This window comes from Humulus lupulus, chromosome 4, assembly GCF_963169125.1.
Source record: "Humulus lupulus chromosome 4, drHumLupu1.1, whole genome shotgun sequence".
Classification (NCBI taxonomy): domain Eukaryota; kingdom Viridiplantae; phylum Streptophyta; class Magnoliopsida; order Rosales; family Cannabaceae; genus Humulus; species Humulus lupulus.
This window is the reverse complement of record NC_084796.1, coordinates 50,383,159-50,400,385: the sequence shown is the minus strand read 5'-3', so window position 1 is coordinate 50,400,385 and position 17,227 is coordinate 50,383,159. Positions and strand designations below refer to the sequence as shown.

The window sequence follows — 17,227 nt, the reverse complement described above, 5'->3', positions numbered from 1 at the left end:
ATATTAAATTGACAAGACATGCATACCAGTGTGCTAAGCATATGTATCCTGTGCCTTTTTGCGCGTGCAGTGGACATGGAGTCCCAATACGATGCAGAGGAACTCTTAATGTCCAATACAGCCAGTATCCAGTGATTGTATTCGATGTCCTTCATAGGCACTAGGATCTAAGTTAACTCATACCCAAAAACAGATGATTAGATAAGTGAAATATTCAAAGAAAATAAATAACTTGCATAAGGAAAGCTTGGAATACCTTTTCGGCATTATTTAGAACCAAAGTAACATCGACAGGTACACCAAGAAAACCAAAATCCCCCGTCTCCCAAAAGTTCCGACCATGACCACTTTCCTATTATTAGATTAATAGAAAATTAGCAACTACTAACTACGTTATCAATGTTCAACTGAGGCAATCAAACATACGTTACAACTTACCAAATTGGGAAGAAAGGTGGGAAAAATTAGAGTTCTCATATCCTCTATTTTGTCACACTTCTCTTTATGTCTAAATTGTAGTACATGAGCAAAAGCATCAATAATCTGCAAAACATAATTAAGTATAAAGCCATTTATCCAAACCCACCTTATCCAACAAATGTAAGGCGTAACCCTTCATAAGATACTTTGGGCATCCTAATAAAAGTGAACTATGTACAAACTGGGTACTTACCTTCATGTCCACATGAGCTTCAGGCCTAAGGCTCCTAAAGTACCAACGTTGCAACTTTGCCATTGGATTTACTACTAACACCTCACTGAAAATTACGGGGTTGAAAAATGTAAAAAAAGTAAACCTAACAACATCAATATTTTCAATGTAGAAATTGTGTCAGACATAAAAAATGGTTGATTTAAGATGGGAAAGTATCACATACCTCAAAGACAAACTGAAGTCAAAAATGAAAAGTGCCATTTTGAAACTCGCCAGGCGCAAGGGCCTCCGCAATTTGAATGCTCCAATTTGGTAGTAATTGCTTTCATTGTATGTGTGAATCATATTCTGAAACAATTTGTCCAATTTGCAGAGCTCCTTCTCTCTCCTTAGAGTGGGAGGATCGATCTTCTCATTATCATCTTCCTCTATTTCATGTACAACATGATCAACCGTAATCCCTGGGATACTAGGTTCATGAGTCGTGACTTCATCCACAATATCCTTCTCCTTCCCTTTCTCCACCTCCTTCTTTTCTTTCTCAGAAGGTCTAACTTTAGCAAGAGATTCGTTGAAATCTTTGTCCATTTCAACCATGGTCTTCCCATTCTCCGAATTAGATGGTTCATAGGGAAAAGCATTTGGGTCAGTGTTTGCTGGGACCTCATTGAAGAACTCCTTCGCTGGTGAAAATGTTAATTCAAAATTAATGAAGTCATGCTTCACTTCCCCCAGGTTGCTTTCATTGAAGGAGGGTGAGTAGTTTCCATAAGAAGGTTCATTCCGAAATCCTATACCGCACTCCAACAACATTGGGTCATTCCTAATCGAAAGCTTCTCCAATATCCTATTCTCATCCATTTGCATGTTTGCTAGGATAGGGTCATTAATTAATATGGCTGAATCCCGAGGCTCCTCTCCCTTACTATACTTGGGAACACCACCACCACGCACCCTTGAACTGATTTCGCCGCTCAAACTCTTACGTAATCGTTTGAATTCCTTGGCCATTTGCAACTTCAAATCCTCATGAAATTTTACCATTTCTATTTCCTTTTCAATCATTTTGTTCTCAATCGATTCAACCTTATCACACAAAGAGGCGAGCGTGGCAGGCATCTTCGATGCTGCAGCACCGTCCTGCAACTCTATCATTGGAATCTTAAAAACGTGGGAAAATTTTATTAATTCAACCAAACAAAATATTTCGAAAACAAGAAATAATTATTTACATAATCATATACTTACTTTATTTGATTCAAACCCCCCATGCTCCTGTACCCAATCCAGTATAGCCTTGAAATCATCGTCAGACCACACATTTAAAGGGCAGAGGGATCTATCAACATATCATTCCTTCCAAACAACGTGATGACAGTAAAATAACTACAACATGCAGAAACATAAATTGTGTATACGATGGTGTCTCATAAAACAATTACAGTTGCTAAGTGTAAAGAACATGTACCTGTAAAAAATATATGCATCCTCCGACAAACATGCCTTTGTTTTTCTGATGCCGTCGAAGGGCCTTCCATAGATAATTGTACGACAGTGATGCCCAGTTAACACGACAAACCGCTGCAATGTCATTTATGGCCTTTATAGGATCCTCCACTTCGCGAGCAACATTTACAGACGTATTAGGCATCAAGAATACAGAGACAATAAAGAGCAAGAAGTCTCGAACGAAGGACATGTCTGCCGATTGACCTGTTATCAATTTCTCCTCTAGAACTTGCACAGCAGTGCTTTCAACCTTCTTTTTCGAATGCTTCTTCTTGCTACCATGAAATAAATTTTCAACACCATCCTTAACACCAATCGTAGCACCAAAGATTTGACTGTTCAATTTAAATTGTTTCCCATGAACCTCCAAAGACCCGTCCTGGGTGTTGAACCGAGAAAACAACCATGTCACTAGATTCCTTCTTACGACACAATCTTTCATCCCCAAAAGTGCCCCAAATCCCATTTGTTTCACTACCTCCTTTTGATCCCCATTGAGTTTGGAAATAACAGAAAATACCCTACGAGGTGAGCATCTATAATCTAACTTCTTTGCTTCAGCCATTTTTTAATTATTTTAATCAGTCCAAACTAACCTGTCAAATAAAAAACGGAAAATTATTAGTCAAACACGACTTAAGATTTACAAACTCATAAAAATAAATACACCATTCGCCTATCATAAAATTTACCAATGACAAAGGACAAAACATAAGGAATTCTGAGAGATTGTTCTTAAAAGTTGGTGTATTAAGGGGTTCTGATCTGATCTGCTGCGAATTATTCAGAAACTAAACAGATTGAAGTCAATGTTGATTTAGTTTAATAAGAGGAAAGTTGGAGATGTCACAGATAGATATTTAGAAGCCAAGGAAAAATTTCAACAACCACAATATTTGCTGCAACAGCAACCTCAATCTATAGAGTTACAGCAAGTAGAACAAGTAGCATGTTCAAAGTTTAAACACTATTCAAAGATGCATGACAGTTTTCTTAGGAAAAGGAGCAAAGTTACTTGGTTGAGATTTGGAGATGACAATACTTCTTACTTTTATGCTACTTTAAAACAGATGTCAGCTTTTAATAGAATCACTGCTTATTTGGATGAACATGGCAAGATTGTTGATTGTTATGATGATGTGCTTAATCATTTTATTAACCATTTTAAAGGTTTTCTGGGCAGTCCTAGCTCTGCTACTTCTAGGATTCAGCTGGATTGTTTTAAGGTTGGAAACATTTTGAGTTTAGACCAGCAACTTAGTTTGATTAGGCCTTTTTCGAAGAAGGATGTAAAAATGGCCATGTTTAGTATTCATGCTGTTAAAAGTCCTGGTCCTGAGGGGTTTGGTTCAGAGTTTTTCAAGTATATGTGGAAAGATTTGGGGGATAAGATAGCCACTGCTGTGCTGCATTTTTTTTATTCTGGCTGCTTACCTAATTCCCTTAACAGATCAATTATTACCCTTATCCCTAAAAAAGATACTCCTTCCATAGCAATAGATTATAGACCAATAGCTTCTTGTAACACCTTATACAAGTGTATTTCGAAGATGATGTGTGTGAGATAGTCTACTGTTCTTCCTTTTCTTACTCATCACAATCAGGGTGCTTTCATTAAGCAAAGATCGTTGGCCCATAATATCTCATTCTCTTTTGTAAGGGTTCCTATATTTCAGTTCAGATTCTGTATTATGGTTTTCGAAAATTCAGTCAGGTTTCTAGTCTTGCAGTGAACTTATCTAAGTCTCACATCTACTTTGGTGGTGTTCATTTGGATGAAAGGAAAAAAATCATGGATAGCTTGAATATTGAGGAAGGATCCTTCCCTTTAAATATCTGGGATTGTGTCTAACACCAACTAAATGGAAGGCTGAGGATTGTGGTTTAATTCTTAAAAAAATCCAAAATAGATTACATACTTGGTCTAGTAGACATCTTTCTTTTGCAGGAAGATCTCAACTCATACATTCTGTTTTGTTGGGTATTAGGACTTATTGGATGAGTATATTTTTGCTCCCTCAAATAGTTATTAAGGAGATTGATAGGTTATGCAGGAAATTTCTTTGGGGAGTTAAAGGCATCCGTAGCAGAGTGCATTTATCATTATCGGATCAGGTGTGTTTGCCTAAAAGTTTGGGTGGGATTGGTTTTAAAGAAGGATCTAAATGGAATATTTTATTGATGGCCAAATATATTTGGGCTATTTCGTCTAAACAGGACTCTTTATGGGTCAAATGCGTAGCTAATATCTATCTCAAAGGGCATAGTTTCTGGTCTTATAATCTACAATCTGATGTTAGTTGGTACTGGAGGAAGATTATTAAGCTGAGAGATCATTTCTCTCATGATTCATTAAAGCCTTCGGTTTCCAAAGGCAAGTTGAATCTTTCTAGTCTTTATATGCATCTGGTTCACAAAGAGAAGGTTCATTATAATAAGGTGGTTTGGTGCAAGCTATCTATTCCTAAGCATATATTTATTCTTTGGCAAGTGGTTTTAGGTCACCTTCTTACTCGAGACAACTTGATTAACTGCCGTATTCAAATTGAGTCTTGCTTATGTCCTGTTTGTGAGTTGGATATGGAGTCGCATTATCATCTGTTTTTTAGTTGTCCATTCTCTCAGCAGGTGTTGTATCATGTTCGGTCTTGGCTGGGTCATCTGATGTGGCCTCCTAAATACTCAGAGTGGATGAAGTGGATGGATGGGAGACCTAGGGGGCTTCATCAAAGGATTAGTGCTGTTGTTCTTGCTGCTACAGTGTACATCATCTGGTCTAATAGGAATTGGTGTATCTTTGAGTCTTATTCTTGTACTGTTTTGAAATTGAATTCTTTGATTCTTATGGGTCTTAAAGCCAAATTACTTGATATTAGGAGCATTAAAGTAAAGGCTGTTGAGAAGAGTATGGTTGATTTTATTCAACTTTTGTAAAGCTGTAATTGTATATTCGTTTGTGGTACAGGGGATTTTGTAAGTTGATTTTTTAGTGGAATATATTTTTCTTCTTATCAAAAAAAAAATAAAAATTACGCTAAGTAAACATTCCTATGCACTTACGTCAACAACCTAGCCATCTTTGTAATTAAAATGAAACAACTCTTGGGAACTCCCGAGTCCTTTCAAGTTATCACATAATTTAACTAGATATGCACCACACATAAAAAACCAAACTTCTTGATTAGAATAAATTATACCTTGTATTATAATTAATATACTCCATGCTACAACAATACTTGTCATGCTTTAACATTTAGATTTGTTTATATTTTAAATACTTCTAAACAAAGATGTTAATGGAGTGGTAGTGCATTAGACAAAATAGATTTCAGTACAACAACCCCCCTAGCAAATAAATATAATCTACTCCAATTTCTCAAAAACTTGAACACAATAAGTAAGGTGTAAACACATTTTAGTTGATTATATTTTCCTCCAAAATCTGTTGTTTAACATGAAAAAAATAATACTTCGGTCAACTAATTACATTTGTCTAAAAGCTATCGAAGAAGTGACAAAGTAAACTATCAATGATTCAATCACTGCTGAAACTACCAGTGAGTTATGTTGCCAAAAACCAATTAAGCCAATTATATGTTACTTCTAACATTTTGGTTGGTCACAGAAAACAGGTTAACAATTTTTTATTCTCATTTTTTCAATAACATATATGTTTATAGACTTCAACTCTGCCCCTTAATCTCACACACACCACTAGAGCTAATCTCAAGTGGCATCCAATATTTTCAAATAAAGTGTCAATAGCTAATTTTCTTGTGATTAGGACCTGATGCATGGCCCTTAGTTTTCCACAATGGTGTTTTATTTTATTTTTTGTACTCATTTTCACAGAGTTATCTATTTCAGTTTATCATCAATTACCTTCCAATGATGACACATTCATAGTACACCATGACTATATCTCTTCCATCTAGTGACAACTGTGAACATAATCTTGTTAAACATAACAATGCTAAAATTAGCAAACTATCAATTGAAGCACACCCAAAGTCAGAAATTACTTGAGTATTATACGAGTCTCTTATTCAGTACACTGATTCTCTTACCTTGTCTATTTCCGTAAAAATTTTTAATTCTTTTCCAGACCCTCTACTTAAATTCATATGCCTATTTGACGAGTGTCAACTGCATCTTTAATTGACCATATAGCAATCAGAAATTCATAACTTTTCGAATAAATTCTTCACTGAGACATTTTATCAAACAATATGCAATCACTGTTAAAATTGATACAAATAAAAATTGAATTTAGAATTGGATGAAACAAATGCATTAAAAACTTTGATAATATCAATTTGATCACGCATTGTTATATTTCACAATCATATGATTGCTATTATAATTTCTCTCAAACTAAAATTCAAACATAAGGTGGTCACCATTATATATGCTCGGCCACTGAATAATCGAGTGCACCATTACCCAGAATTCAAAGAAGCCAAACATAATTTTTGCCTAATTAGCTAATCCCCAAAACTTATCACGTAAATGTGGTATAAGAACTTACCCGAAGAACTCGACACAAAGATGCAAGGATTTATGCTTGGCCACTCGGTCCTTCAAACTCAACGCAAGCAACAGTGCATGTAGAATCAAACACCTCCAAATTAGTAGCAAATTTTACCAAACTCAATCCAAATCCTCACTACTCCGAACAAAAAAAACTAGCCCGAATTCGTCAATGAGACTAATGGACTAAATGAGAGGAAATTTTCCTTCCAAACTTATGATTTGGTTTAGGAGGGACTTTAGCTTTTCAAAGGAGAAGAATGGCTAAACGGGCAAAATCACCGATCAAACACAAAGAAAAGGTCACCGGTTACTAAGGGGTCCCTAAGGCCATAACAGTACTTTCACACCCAATAAACTGAACAACTAAATCACACCATCCATTTTCTAAAACAATAAATCTAAAGGCTGAAAATCAAACACAGGACTAAGTCCTGAAAATGAACCGAGGGACTGAAGAAAGTCCCTTAATAAATAACATATATATTATATTGATATATAATTATTATTGTATAATTAATAGAAGATAAACAAAATGATTTTAAATTATTATGTATAAATAACATATAAAATGTCATTGATGTGATGAATTAATCACTCATTTGGTCATGAATTGACACGCATGTTTTTATTCTTGATTTGACTGAACTCTAAAGTATATATAAAGAGTTAGAGATTAGAGAATTGTCATGATATATTTCATAATTAATTAATGGTGAAGAAAAATTTATGCATTATGACCAATAATCTACGCGACTTAGATTTTGATACGAATGAAATCATTTATTTTTAAAGCGGTATTTGATAACCGGTATATATGTAAATAAAATATGTTACGTTAAAATTGTAAATAAGTTGTAAAAACTAGCACTGTGTAAATATTCCAATAAAAGGCAAAATAGTAAATAATTCTTTTTAAATATAGTATTCTCATTAATTATACTTTCTATATTTGAATTATTAATTTATTTAATTTAACAATTATTAATAAAAATTTACTTTTTATGTCAATTTGTATCTTAATAAAATATTTTTATGTATAATTATAAATAAGATTCTCGGCAAAATGACTTTTTTTTATAGTGCAATTTGCACTTTGAGGTAGTTTCAATAGTATAAATATTGTATAAAATAAATTTGTTTACTTTTGAGAGAGATTATAATGAAAAAAATGGATTTTTTTCAATGGAGATTTTTCAACTTCCTTACATAAACATGGAAAATTTAACTTTTCCATAAAAACAAGGAAATTGGTATTTTTTCCACTTAAAATAAATAAAGATTTGACCCATTCATTTCATATTGTTTGATTCTTTCTTTTAGGGATTTTTAGAAGAAATGGTTCTAGAACGAGATTGACCAGGAGACGCCTCTTTCGACCCCGGCAACGCTTCCATCGACAGCAGCGACACATCTCTGTCGAGGAAAGTGGAAGTGGTTCAAGTGAGGGAGCGGAACTTTCTGCTTCTTCAACTTGTAGTATTTCTTCCTATTCTCTGAGCTATATAGCTACTTCCACTTTCGCTCTCTAGATTCATCTTTTTCTAGTTTCTGGATCTTACTCAATTTTTGTTTTTGGCTCCAAATATCGTTCATGTCTTCCATGAACACCTTCGTCTTGAAATCAACATCTGCTGGAAGAGTACGGAAGAAGCCAATGGCAATGGGGTAGAGAAATTAATGTCGGCCTCCCATGGAGCTCAGGGGGACTTTGCCAAAACCTCCTCGGGGATCCAAGCGGTCGTCTAGGCAATATTCCAGTCATCGTTCCCGTCCTTGTACTTCTCATTTCACTTGGTAGAGAATTGTCTGAAATTGGGCTTGACAATGACAGATGATAATAAACTACTTGTTTATGTCTCTAAAAGAATTTAACTGCTGCCAAATATAACTTAAATGACCAGATCATTTTTATTATTTATCCTTGTGATTGAAGAAAACTTCTCATTTTTTTTATCTATTTGATAACATTTTCATTTAAGTATTAGTTGGCTAGTCTGGCAAGTTATGCCGAGGGCGAGTAGTGAGTAGTGTGAGTGTGATCATAATGATGAAAATGATATAATATGATTTAATTTCCTCTTCTTATTCAGGAGGAAATAGAGGCAGATACCAAGACTCTGCGCATGGGGAAAGCAATCGGTGTTATGAGTGTTGAGTTTAGAAAGAAAAAGATGGGTAGAATTGTTGCTCAAGGCCATCATACTACTAAGTACCTTACTGTCTCCAGTAGAATGTGAAAATTCATCTCTTAATATTGTTGTATGGGTTTATGTTATATGGTTGGACTTAGTAGTACTACTACTGATGGATGCAATGTCGTCCTTTGGAGCTCAAGTAAACAATACATATTTAGCTTTTGGGGGTACTTTTGTAGTTTACATATTGAATTTATATATGCATTGTATCATGATATGTTCTGTACCAGGTTACTTGTTTTTTGTACCATGTTACTTAAGTTACTAAATTTTAAGGTATCAGGTTACTTTTAATTCTTTAGTTTATTAGTTTTGATATGAGTTTGAAGGTACTAGGTTACTTTTAGTTCTCTATTTTTGTTGTTGGTTTTAGGGGTGCACTGCAGGTGTATTGGACGGGTTTTGAGCGGTTAGTGCAGTCTTTTTATTTGGTAATTTTAGAAAAAAATAACTAATAACTGTCCAACAAGTGTGTGATTTGGGCAGTTTTTATGGGCGGATTTGTACGATTTATGGAAGGGTTGGGTTGATTCAAACTATAAAGTTTAAATTTATATATTCTTTACTCATCAATATCATCATGAATAATAACTTAATGAAATATTATCGTATCTCAAATTTGAATTTAAACTTGATAAAAAAACATTTTAATAATTAGTATAATAATTATCTAAATTATACAAATTATTAATGGTATTAAACTCATCAGTCCATACATTGATAATTTTAACAATTTGAGTTTTATTAAAAAAAGTTTCAGTAATATTTAAATCATCAACACAAGTAACATTATTTCTTTTTTCATATATTAACAAGTTTTTATATACATTTCTTAAGTTACTACTATTAATTTTATAGCAACGAAAACTTTCATTAAAAAAAGTTAAGTAATTAGACTAGTATAAATAAATATAAAGAATACAATGATTCACGTCTCAAAATCAAATATCTCCATCAAACCAATTAAAAGGGTTACAAACTTTATAATTTTCAATGAACTCTTTATGGGTTATATTTTTAGATTTATATTATTATTAAAAAATATATACAAAAAATTAAAACAAAGGGTGCGGATTGGACTCGCTTTATATTATTGCAACATGTACACAACTCATTTAGTGGCGGATTGAGTTCAATCAACTCAACCCAATTTTAGCGGGTTTTTAATGGGCGATTCAATCAACTCAACACAATTTTAGCAGGTTTATTAATGGGCGGGTTCAAAGCATGTGGATCTTAATGGGATGAGCGTATAGGGTGGGTTAGCAGTTTTTTTGTGCACCCCTAGTTGGTTTTCATATAAATTTACTTTATTTGTTGGCTTTCAACGTAACAAGTTACTAACCTGGTACTTCTGATGGGTAACCTAATATGGGAGAAAGGTAATACGTTACTTCTTATAGTACCTAGTATGGAACCAAAAATAACTTGGAAAACTAACGTTAAGTAAAAAAAAAAATTAAATAAAAATACATAAAATTACAAAAGTATCCTTTAAAAATTGATAAAATGACAAAAATATCCACGCAAAATCCTAAACACTAAACTAATAATTAAAATATGAAAGTAATTCAAACAAACACAAAAAATATGGAAATGTTTATCCACATAATAAGCTCAATTTAGAAAAAAGTCATAATTTATGCAAAATCCAAAATAACTCATTTATGAAAAGAAATAAAAAAAACCATAGCTCACGCAATTTCCTCAAAAAATATTCTCTAAAAGAATTGGACTTGAGCCCATTCTCGAACCAATGTAGTCTAGTCTAGCTCTAGAATCCAAGTAAAGGGCGTGCACAATTATGTCATTTTTCAGAACTTACAAATTAGTTATGTACTTACCATAAACATTTGGATTTTAATGAATGAATCTAAAAATGTTGGTCACCTCTCCAATCCCACGTCCCAAGTCCCATGTCCCATGTCCCAAATATATTTTCATACACCAAAACAATGAGATGAGTTGAGCGGTCCCTACTTCTTCTCAATACAAAGACAATCCAACTAAATCCCATCCCTATTCTATTTTTGACATTTGATGTTGAAGCCTTGAAGTTGCATTTGTGAAGTTGAACTATCATGTCCTAACCATGTCTGTGGTCCTAAGTCCTAACAATGTAATGTAAAGTCGTTTTTCCATCACAATCTGACTCCTATTTTGAGTTCAAATACAAATATGTAATTATATTAATTAATCATGTAATTACATAATTACATGTAAAATTGTATCAACATATATAAAATCACATTGCCACAAAAAACATATATATATATATATATAAATATATAAAAATCACATACAAAATTACATAGATAAGACTCCATCAAAAATCTTGTTTATGAGTAATTGTAAAGATTTGTTTTTCTGCAATGCTTTGAATAAGACTATCTAGAATCTATACATAGGCTTTACCAAAAGTGGTATCAATTACCTGTAATTTCTGATGGAAAATAAAAGCTTAAAGTACACTGCCACCTGGTAGTAGTCATCAAATTGATAAATCTCCCTCTTTCGACAAAGCTTGGTCTGACAGAATCTTGGGCTGGCCCAGCAAGCAGATTTAGGCTAGCCCATTTAGCAGGTAAAGGGTAATCTAGTCAAAAGACATAGTGAAGAGGTGGCACTGCTTGCTTTTTTAAAAATATATTGTTGCTACCTAAATGGTACCACTTCTGATACTTAAAACAGAAGAGTTCAAAATGTAAACTTTTATTGTCCTCAAAACTTGAGGATGGACCATAGTCAGATATTTTGAGCTATTGATTTTGTCTTGATCTAATCCAATTATATATTGATAATTTCTCATTCCATTGTAAAACGTATTTGAGCTCATTTGGAAGTGGTTTCAATAGCCGTGTCAGTCAGATCTTAGAATTATTAAATTTTCAGCAATTGAAAATAATAAATAATTCATGGATAGAGAAATCACAACCTTTTTTCTGGTTTGATTATGGGTTTGGTTACCTATATGAATAATAATTGAACAAAAATAAAATAATTTTTTTGATAATAAAATAAAATTGGGGCAATATTTATACTCTAAAGTTGGAGCCAAAGACCAATACATTATTATTTTTGTGGCTGGCATATGAAATTATAGAGACTAATTATAAATGGGAAATTTCAGTTTGTAGGCTTGATAAATGCTGCTATTTAAAAAAAATGTTAGATATATTAAAAATTTCAAAATAATACTATTTTTTTACACTTTACTTAAAATATCCTTATAATTTTATCTCTCACATTTTACTTTTCATTTCTATCTTCTCTATTCTCTCTTCTCTCTTCCCCCTCTCTCTCTCTCTCTTAGTTCATTTTCTCTCACCTCACGGCACTACCAACACCACCACCACACTAAATATTGTATTTCGAACAGATCTGAGCATGATTTTTGGATTTTTTTTGTGATTTTTTTCAAATCTGAAACTCTAAAATCTGCAGAAAATTGACATTGCTCGATGGTGGTTCGATGGTGCTTGATGCCAACTCGATGGGACCTTCAAAATCATGATTTTTCATGAAAAAATGACTTTGCTTGATGGTGGCTCGATAGTACTCGATGGTGCTCGATGCAATTCTTGCAAGAGACATAATTTTTCACTCGAGTGTCTGTTTGGGGTGTTTTTTTTTATTTTGGGTATTTTTTTCAAGATCTACATGTGTTGATATGTTCATATGCACATTTGTGAAGTGTAACACTTGTAAAAAAATACAAAAATGCAAACATACCTCATGTTTAAGACATCTTTTGGTATGTTTTCAAGTTTTAAACTTCCCAAATGTGCATATGAACATGTCAAACGTATAGATCTTGAAAAAATACCCAAATGGACACCCGAGTGAAAAATTATGTCTCTTGCAAGAATCGCATCGAGCACCATCGAGCCATAATCGAACTACTGTCGAGCAAAGTCGTTTTTTCATGAAAATCTTGATCTTGAAGGCCCCAGCGAATGGTTGCTCGATAGTGCTCGATGCCAGCTCAATGGGGCCTTCAAAATCAAGATTGCTCATGAAAAAACGACTTTGCTCGATGGTGGCTCGATGATGCTCGATGCGATTCTTGCAAGATACATAATCTTTCACTCGGGTGTCTATTTGGGGTGATTTTTTTTTTATTTTTGGTATTTTTTCAAGATCTACACGTTTGACATGCTCATATGTACATTTAGGATGTTTAAAACTTGAAAACATACCAAAATATGTCTTAAACATGAGGTATGTTTGCACTTTTATATTTTTTACAAGTGTTACACTTCACAAATGTGCATATGAATATATCAAATGTGTAGATCTTGAAAAAAATACCCAAAATAAAAAAAAAATCACCCCAAACGGACACCCGAGTGAAAACTTATCTCTCTTGCAAGAATTGCATCGAGCACCATCAGGCAAAGTCATTTTTTCATGAAAAATCATGATTTTGAAGGCCCCGTCGAGCTGGCATCGAGCACCATCGAGTAAGGTCGATTTTTTGCAAATTTCAGAGTTTCAGATCTGAAAAAAAATCACAAAAAAACCCAAAAATCATGCCTAGATCTGTTCGAAATGCAGTATTTAGTGTCTTAAGTGAAAGAAACATCATTATATTTGAGAAACAATCAATTACCCATAAATTTCTACTCAAAGAATCATCAAAATGTATGTTTTTTTGGGTATATTGTGTTTATCTCTATAAGGTGGCCGAAGTTATAGAGGTTTTTCTGCTGTTGGTGGTGGCGTCGTTGCCATGGGTGGTGGTGTCGTGAGGTGAGAGAGAATGGACAGAGAGGGAAGAGAGAAGAGAGAAGAGAGAAGTGAGGGGAAAATGACAAAGGTATTTTGGGTAGAGTGTCAATAAGTAACATTATTTTGAAATCTTTATTATACCTAATATATTTTTTAATTAGTACCATCAATGATACATATAATGTGAAATTTCGTTTATAAATTATGATGCCTTGTAAGAGTGTGGCACCAACCATCATGCATAAGATGGCCTTATGGTGATGTATAATTACAATAATGCCCCTTGACATGGGCTCCACGACATGATTGATGGGCCCTACAAAGAAATCAATTTTATTTACCCTTTTCATTTCAAGTATAATGGAATGGAAAAGTGATTAACAAAGTAGTGTGAGTTTTTAGTCTTAATGAAAATTTGATTTAATATAGTTGCACGAGGAAGCTAGAGAAAAATCCGAGCTTTTGGGGTTTGTTAGAACAAATGGCCAAAAATTATGTCAATAGACTACGAAAGTCTCTGTAGTTTTCTTTTCATTGTTAAATGTGAATGAATAACTTCTACAAAACAACTTGAGACTTCCATTAAAATGAGAATAAATACAAACTAAAACATTCCAGATCTACCAACTTGTATTAATTTATTTTAAAGGGCATTACTCTTTTCTAACCATAATCTTTGATTTTACACTCTCACATCATGAAATGCTAAATACAACCAAAAAGGAAAAAGAAAAAGATTTATGGCCTTTTTCAATTGAATGAAATGTGATATGGCACAAACCCAAAGAATGTCCCCTAAATATAGGATATACGTGCCTTATCCTCTGGCACATATAAGTTTTTGACACAAAGACTAGACCAAATTCTCTTGTTCCAACTTCACATTATGTGTCGTTTCGCTAAGAGGAAAATAGCACATGGGATGATGGGGTGGACTGAATCGAGACCTGAATTGTGAATGAAGACCAAAAATCTTATTTGCTTTCTTAAGGAGAGATAGATAAGGTTGAATTTTTATGCACATGGAAGGACGGACACATTTCTAGCTACTCTAACACAAAATTTCCTAATATTTATTGTAACTCTAACTATACACCAAATGCTTTGTTCTATAAAATTATACATTTTTTTATGCGGTTGTAGGCATCAAATTGGTAATTATATTAATCTTATGTTTTTTTTTTAATATAGGGTTTATACTTTTTTGGACCCCGTATTTTAATAAATAATTTTTTGGACCCTATATTTTGTAAAATGATTCAAATAGAACTCTAAACTCGATTTTGGTCAAAGTTTTTTAAGCTAAAATTACAAATAATTCACAAAACTAACAATTTAACACAAAAAATGTGAATTCCATTTTTGGGAAATTATATTTGACAAAATATTTTTTTTATTTATTTCTTGTAATCTCGGTATTCAATTGAAGATTATTTCATTTTTATTTTGTTCACATTTATGTTTTGATTATATAAAAAGTTGATTATATCAATCTATTATATTTATAGAATGTTTGACAATATACTTAGTTTTTAACATTTGAATCAAATAATAAATGTTGATTTATTTTATATCTGGCTAATTTTATTTGACAACCTGATTCTTATGACCAGATTTCAACAGATAGGATCAAATTGATCCTCATTAAAATCGAAGATAGGACAGCTCAGATACAGACCGTTTTGTAGCTACATACCGTTTTGTAGCTACAGACAGTCTGTCTGTTTCCTTAGATCACGGATGATTCAATGTAATTGCTTGGTTATTTAAGGAAACATTTTCTAGTGAGTTGTGTGCGTTCAGACCTAGTAAATGTTGTCTTATGTGAGTATGTTTGTGTAGAAATACTTACCATAGCAACCTTGTCTAGGTTAACTCTTTTGTCTATTCTTAAACTTATTTTACATCTTTAGAAAAAAAGTATTTCTTGTGTAGAGGTTAGTGGTTCGGCTATACCTCTATTATTTTGTGTCTTTGTATGTGTTTTGTGTAGTGAAACAATTCAACAAAGAGAAGAACAAAGAGCAAACCTTCGGGAGAAGGTTCATCCTAGTCTTGCCTCAGGAGGAAGCAAGCACTCTTCAAGCAAATCGAAGGGAGTTTGAGTTCTTGAAGTTTCCGCAAGGTTCATTCATCAAGTGGAAAGTACATCAAGCTTGCGGCATTATATTAGAGGGAGTCTAATATTTGCTTAAGTCAAATACTTTGTATTTTTGAGAAACTTTATTAATGAATCTTATCTCTGGGCGTGACCCCGTGAACTTGTAATATCCGAAAGGATATTGACACCACGTAAAAAAAACTCTGTGTGTTTTTTACTTTTCTGTTTTATCCTTCTGTTGTGTATTTCTGTAGTTACAGAATCTCTGTCTGTAGCTACAGAATATATGTTACAGTACCAACATTTTATTCCGCATTTAATTAATTGATTTAATTAAATATAAAGTTGGTAATCATAAAATACGGAATTTCAAAAACAAAATCATTTTGTCTAAAAAATGGGTTGTTATATTTAATTTATCATTCATCAAAATTAGGTTTAGGGGTTTATTTGAACTATTTTACAAAGCACAGGGTCTAAAAAGGAATTTGTCAAAACACAGGGTCCAAACAGGAACTTGTTAACACACAGGGTCCAAACAGGTAATGAGACAAAACACAGAGTCCAAAAAAGTATAAACTCTTCGATATATAGGGTTTAATTCTGAGTACATATATAGTATTGACAGTTGCCAATACAAAAACATATCTCTTCTATATAATAAGTGTGTAGATAACGGAAATTCTTTGTTTTAACGGTTTTTTATTTTTTTGATGTTAATTTTAACAGAATATTCTTATATTTAACGGTAGTTTATAACCATTTAAACTTAAATAAAATAAAATAAATAATTAAACAAATTAAAATAGGATATTTTTGAGATATTTTACAATGATAATTATTTAAAAATAATACATAATTAAATAAATTAAAATATGATATTTTTGAGATATTTTACAATAATAATTATTTAAAAATAATAAATAATTAAACAAATTAAAATAAGATATTTTAATGATAATTTACAATAATGTACGCCCTAATTTTCCACGGGCTATTAGCGAGCTGAGATATGGCATAATTATATCAGCCACGTGGATGCCACGTAGTTGGAGCTGCTGTTATTGGGTCTTATCTTTTTAGCTCGAGGTAGCCAAAAGTTTATTAAGATTACTTAAGAGCCGAGTCAGAGATATGAAGACCGCGGGTCAAGAAGGCATCCAGCCCGAGGCACGAGCTAGAGTTGGAAGATGTGACCCTTTATAAAGTCAACCACGCAATGTAAACGTGCATATATCAGACATCACGTGTCTGATATATCCCTGAATTTTCGGACACGCAGCATGAACGTGCGTGTTCAGGCACCCACGACTGGGTTGGGCCGTGCGGCCCATTATCCCCCTTACCTATTGATTAGACCACACTTCATTTGTCATGTTTTAGAAATTAATCATGAATGTCACAGAAGTGACATGATGGGTAAGAAGGTCACGGGATGACCTCCCTTACCAACTCCCAGATGCCCTCTCCTATAAATATGGAGACCCTGGGAGTTGCAAGGGG

General features: G+C 33.2%; 1 long non-coding RNA gene across 1 annotated transcript; it reads right to left on the bottom strand.

The window, feature by feature from the left end:
• Positions 1 to 1,409: 1,409 nt before the first annotated feature.
• On the bottom strand, positions 1,410 to 2,346 carry LOC133828951 (uncharacterized). Its single transcript, XR_009891409.1, has 3 exons — positions 2,124 to 2,346; positions 1,904 to 2,041; positions 1,410 to 1,816 (listed from the first exon to the last, which is right to left on the bottom strand). It is a non-coding gene; the product is annotated as an uncharacterized LOC133828951 (long non-coding RNA).
• Positions 2,347 to 17,227: the final 14,881 nt, after the last annotated feature.